Below are 6,040 nucleotides of genomic sequence, written 5' to 3'. Positions count from 1 at the left end.
TTAAATAGCAAAACTTTTTACGTTTAGTAAACTAACTAAAGTAAATTTTGTCAAAATTACTTCGCCTACCGATTTTGAATAGCAACTCAATATTTTTATGTAGATCAAAATATTGAAGTGCCTATGATTTTCAAATAGCAAAATATTTCTTATCGCCTTCGATCTATTATAGTTCGAGAGCCGGTTGTCTCCCGGATTATTTTTTATTTTATATTAATATATTTCAATGTTTTTTATGTATTTTAAATTACCTAATATTTTAATTTCTATTTAGTTATTAGTTTTGAATTTTTATAAAGTAATATCCTACGATTTTATTAATATTAACATTAATACTACTTATATTTTACTACTTTTAATCGATTTATTTAAAAACTTATTTTTATATTATTTATTTATACTTATTTTTAATTAAGTTTTTATTTATTTAACGAATATAATATCCGTTTTATTTTTACAGAATCTACCCGATGGCGGCTCTCGAACTACCAGACCACACACAGCGCTTGACGCCAAGTGGGCGTGTCAGGGCTGCCACACGCGAGAAAATATTGTGTTACGCAATCAATGAGCGGGAGTATCCTGATGGGAATTTTGAGATTTCCTAACTTTCTATTGTGCTGTAATTAAATACTATTGTTATTTATGTCCTATTTACTGTATATTTTAATATACTTTTATAATATATGTGTTTAATTGTGTAATTTACGTTTTATGTAAAAAATATATTTAACTATTTTAGGGTTTAATCTTACTTAATTTAATTAATATTATAATTTTAATAAAATATTGTTTTTATTTTATCTAATATTTTCTTGTTATTTATGTTTTTATGGCGATTTACTTAATTTAGTTTATTATTATTAATGCAATTAAATGATTTTTATTATTTCCTAATTTTTATTATTTTAATTTTTTATTTACTAAGGTTAAAACTATTTCTTGATCCGCAGCCCTGGGCGCGTCGGTGGGCGGGGCAGTGAGCGAGACGGATATCGCGCGCGTCGGCCTACTTGTCCTGCTCGCACTCACAGTCTTGTCACTGCGTTATCGGTTTTGATCTACAGAATGTAGTCCGAGTGTTGAAGGTTGTAATTAAGTATTATTAATTCGTTTTTTAATGTTAATTTTAAAGGCTAATTTATATTATGAAAATGTAATTATTTATAATGAACGTTTTTTAGTTGGTTTAATGTTTTAGTTTTCTAATTTTTGATGTTAAAGTTTTCTTATTTACTAGTTTTAATTGTTTTAAACTGATTACAATACTATTTTTATTTATTTAATATTAAGCTCGATTTTAGATTTTATTTTTAGGATATTTTTACTGTTAAATTAAAGTGTTTAATTTATGTACTTTTTAAAAGAGCTAAATTCCCTGTCACCCCTCGGACTATGCGACCGCGGCCATTACTTTATGGGCGGAGTCTCTTATCTGAAGGCTAGTTGTTTGTCTTCTCGGTGAAATAGGGTTATCGATTATTGGATATGTCTAGCAAATGAGCGGAACTAACCTGATGAGAATTTTGAATTTTTTAATTTTTTATTATGTATTATTTTAAAAACTAAGCTTAATTCAAAATGTTTATGTATTATTTGTGTTGTTTATGTGAATACTTTTTATTTTTTCTGTTGTTTTACCGTTTTTTAATATTTATTTGACCGAATTTTAATGAATTGCTAATTGTATACTATTCCAGATTATTAATAATTTGTTTATCCTGAATATGTTTAGAGTAGGTGTGAATTAATTTAGGTAAAAGTATGTTGGTACAAAATAAAACAGGCTATGCAATTAATTCTCGACCGGCGAAAACTTCGTCATTTGCAGCCCTAATTCTCGTGACCTAGTTTCAATCCTGACGTCACGAAAAACTTACGTAGAATTTAAATTACTGCTAAACTACTGAACAGATTTAAATGAAATTTGGTAATTATGTTATTTGCTATTTAGTCTATATTTTATAAGTTTTGTTCTGAGATGCGTTAAATATTAGGGCTGCAATAAGCGAAATTCCTTAACTGGGGGCGTGGCACGGCTTCCGTGTTTTTTCAATATGGAATTTCGCTACTCCTTAAATGCTAAATAAAACTTAAATGACTAACTTAAATTAAACGGGGCTTATTTACTTTAAAATATATAAAAAGAACTACGTCTATATCAAGTTTGGGCTTTCTAGCCTGACTAGAAGCCTGTCAAAATTAAAGTTAAAATTTAGTGTCCTTTTCACTCACAAAAATGTTTATAATTACTACTTAACTTGATACCCGGAGCTGCAAACTGCCGGTGAGGGTGCCCGAGGTTGGTCCGCTGGTCTCCTGCAAATCTAGACCGCGTAGGTCACAGTCTAGATTTTTTAGTATTTTAGGTTTTCCGGCGAAACCACACGCCGGATCACTACCAAATTTTGCACACAGCAGGTACTTGCAGAGTCCCACAGACGAAAATTATAAAAGTCCTAGGTCGACGCTCTAGATTGCGAGTTCCAGGTGTCCTAAGTTTTGGCACTTTTTAAAAGTCGTTTATTTCGCAAACTAAAAGTCCGATTCAAATTTGGAAAACGGCACTATATAGCCCCAGTTGTTCCGCTTCGGGTGGTGTATGCCGCGTTCCTCCCCCGCACTTCCCCGCGCACGCGCCTCTGTGTCCTCTCTTGGTTTTTGGGCTGCTGCTCCTCAACCAATTGCCAGAAAAATCTGGTTTTTTGGGAGAAGCAGCTCAGGAATCTTGCACGTCGTCTGGAGTAAGAAAACGGGGGGGTCGTCGCGACAGATCGCGCGCCGCACGCGTCTGAATGCTGGAAATAGCCGAAAAACCGGGTTTTTCCGCGTTTTTTCCGTGTAAGTTGGTCCGATTTCGACGCGGTTTTCACTGATCCACTAGTCACGTTTTTTCGCGTCGAATGATATATCACACTAAGCACTTTTGCACTTTCGACCGCGTAAACTAAATTTAAACTGCGGAGCGCGTGATTTTGCGACTTGCTCGGGCCACGGTCGGAGCGGAACTGGTTAGGTTAGGTTAGGTTAGGTTAGGTTAGGTTAGGTTAGGTTAGGTTAGGTTAGGTTAGGTTAGGTTAGGTTAGGTTAGGTTAGGTTAGGTTAGGTTAGGTTAGGTTAGGTTAGGTTAGGTTAGGTTAGGTTAGGTTAGGTTAGGTTAGGTTAGGTTAGGTTAGGTTAGGTTCCCCCCGATGGTTGCACGCCTTGTCGTGGCGGTGGGGCTCTAGTAACCGCGGCTTGGACAACCGCGGTGAAGCAAAGAGGCAACCAGGGCCGGCCGGTGTCGCCGCCTGGCCCGAGGAGGGCGCTCCCAGCGGACTGGAGGAGTCCGCTGCGGATGCGCACCGAGGTGGGGCCGCAGAGGAAGAGGCAAGTAGGTATTACGGTGCGCCGCTTGCCCTATCCTCTGCGGCCGAGGACGGATCGCGGGGGGGGGGGGGGGGCTTTCCCTACCCCCCCTGCGAGCTGGCGGGGCCGTTCCGCTTGAACGGCATTGGTGGGGCCGCAGAGGAAGAGGCAAGTAGGTATTACGGAGCGCCGCTTGCCCTATCCTCTGCGGCCGAGGTGTGGTCGGTGGCAGAGCCACAGACCTAATCTGCCACATGGCCTCCAAGTAGCAGACTCGGGGGGCGTCTGCTACAGCCTTGGTGGGGGCCGAGGAGGAGGGCGCACGTGTTGTGCGCCCATCGTGGAGTCTTCGGGCCGCTGGCGGGGTCGCAGATGTGTGTATCGTTCCTGTGGCCCCGTCAATACGCGGCGTGGCGGAAGATGGGGGGGGGGTTTTAGTGGGTATACCGTGGTCTCATTAGCTACGGGAGTCCCACATAACCACTCGGGTCGCCCCCTGCGCCTGGGTGGTATGCGTAATGCATTTCCCCCCTCCGGAAAAAAAAAAAAAAAAAAAAAAAAAAAAAAAAAAAAAAAAAAGGTTAGGTTAGGTTAGGTTAGGTTAGGTTAGGTTAGGTTAGGTTAGGTTAGGTTAGGTTAGGTTAGGTTAGGTTAGGTTAGGTTAGGTTAGGTTAGGTTAGGTTAGGTTAGGTTAGGTTAGGTTAGGTTAGGTTAGGTTAGGTTAGGTTAGGTTAGGTTAGGTTAGGTTAGGTTAGGTTAGGTTAGGTTAGGTTAGGTTAGGTTAGGTTAGGTTAGGTTAGGTTAGGTTAGGTTAGGTTAGGTTAGGTTAGGTTAGGTTAGGTTAGGTTAGGTTAGGTTAGGTTAGGTTAGGTTAGGTTAGGTTAGGTTAGGTTAGGTTAGGTTAGGTTAGGTTAGGTTAGGTTAGGTTAGGTTAGGTTAGGTTAGGTTAGGTTAGGTTAGGTTAGGTTAGGTTAGGTTAGGTTAGGTTAGGTTAGGTTAGGTTAGGTTAGGTTAGGTTAGGTTAGGTTAGGTTAGGTTAGGTTAGGTTAGGTTAGGTTAGGTTAGGTTAGGTTAGGTTAGGTTAGGTTAGGTTAGGTTAGGTTAGGTTAGGTTAGGTTAGGTTAGGTTAGGTTAGGTTAGGTTAGGTTAGGTTAGGTTAGGTTAGGTTAGGTTAGGTTAGGTTAGGTTAGGTTAGGTTAGGTTAGGTTAGGTTAGGTTAGGTTAGGTTAGGTTAGGTTAGGTTAGGTTAGGTTAGGTTAGGTTAGGTTAGGTTAGGTTAGGTTAGGTTAGGTTAGGTTAGGTTAGGTTAGGTTAGGTTAGGTTAGGTTAGGTTAGGTTAGGTTAGGTTAGGTTAGGTTAGGTTAGGTTAGGTTAGGTTAGGTTAGGTTAGGTTAGGTTAGGTTAGGTTAGGTTAGGTTAGGTTAGGTTAGGTTAGGTTAGGTTAGGTTAGGTTAGGTTAGGTTAGGTTAGGTTAGGTTAGGTTAGGTTAGGTTAGGTTAGGTTAGGTTAGGTTAGGTTAGGTTAGGTTAGGTTAGGTTAGGTTAGGTTAGGTTAGGTTAGGTTAGGTTAGGTTAGGTTAGGTTAGGTTAGGTTAGGTTAGGTTAGGTTAGGTTAGGTTAGGTTAGGTTAGGTTAGGTTAGGTTAGGTTAGGTTAGGTTAGGTTAGGTTAGGTTAGGTTAGGTTAGGTTAGGTTAGGTTAGGTTAGGTTAGGTTAGGTTAGGTTAGGTTAGGTTAGGTTAGGTTAGGTTAGGTTAGGTTAGGTTAGGTTAGGTTAGGTTAGGTTAGGTTAGGTTAGGTTAGGTTAGGTTAGGTTAGGTTAGGTTAGGTTAGGTTAGGTTAGGTTAGGTTAGGTTAGGTTAGGTTAGGTTAGGTTAGGTTAGGTTAGGTTAGGTTAGGTTAGGTTAGGTTAGGTTAGGTTAGGTTAGGTTAGGTTAGGTTAGGTTAGGTTAGGTTAGGTTAGGTTAGGTTAGGTTAGGTTAGGTTAGGTTAGGTTAGGTTAGGTTAGGTTAGGTTAGGTTAGGTTAGGTTAGGTTAGGTTAGGTTAGGTTAGGTTAGGTTAGGTTAGGTTAGGTTAGGTTAGGTTAGGTTAGGTTAGGTTAGGTTAGGTTAGGTTAGGTTAGGTTAGGTTAGGTTAGGTTAGGTTAGGTTAGGTTAGGTTAGGTTAGGTTAGGTTAGGTTAGGTTAGGTTAGGTTAGGTTAGGTTAGGTTAGGTTAGGTTAGGTTAGGTTAGGTTAGGTTAGGTTAGGTTAGGTTAGGTTAGGTTAGGTTAGGTTAGGTTAGGTTAGGTTAGGTTAGGTTAGGTTAGGTTAGGTTAGGTTAGGTTAGGTTAGGTTAGGTTAGGTTAGGTTAGGTTAGGTTAGGTTAGGTTAGGTTAGGTTAGGTTAGGTTAGGTTAGGTTAGGTTAGGTTAGGTTAGGTTAGGTTAGGTTAGGTTAGGTTAGGTTAGGTTAGGTTAGGTTAGGTTAGGTTAGGTTAGGTTAGGTTAGGTTAGGTTAGGTTAGGTTAGGTTAGGTTAGGTTAGGTTCCCCCGATGGTTGCACGCCTTGTCGTGGCGGTGGGGCTCTAGTAACCGCGGCTTGGACAACCGCGGTGAAGCAAAGAGGCAACCAGGGCCGGCCGGTGTCGCCGCCTGGCCCGAGGAGGGCGCTCCCAGCGGACTGGAGGAGTCCGCTGCGGATGCGCACCGAGGTGGG

This window comes from Aricia agestis, chromosome 12 (assembly GCF_905147365.1).
Source record: "Aricia agestis chromosome 12, ilAriAges1.1, whole genome shotgun sequence".
Lineage (NCBI taxonomy): Eukaryota > Metazoa > Arthropoda > Insecta > Lepidoptera > Lycaenidae > Aricia > Aricia agestis.
The sequence above is the reverse complement of the archived record's forward strand: the minus strand, read 5'-3'. Positions refer to the sequence as shown.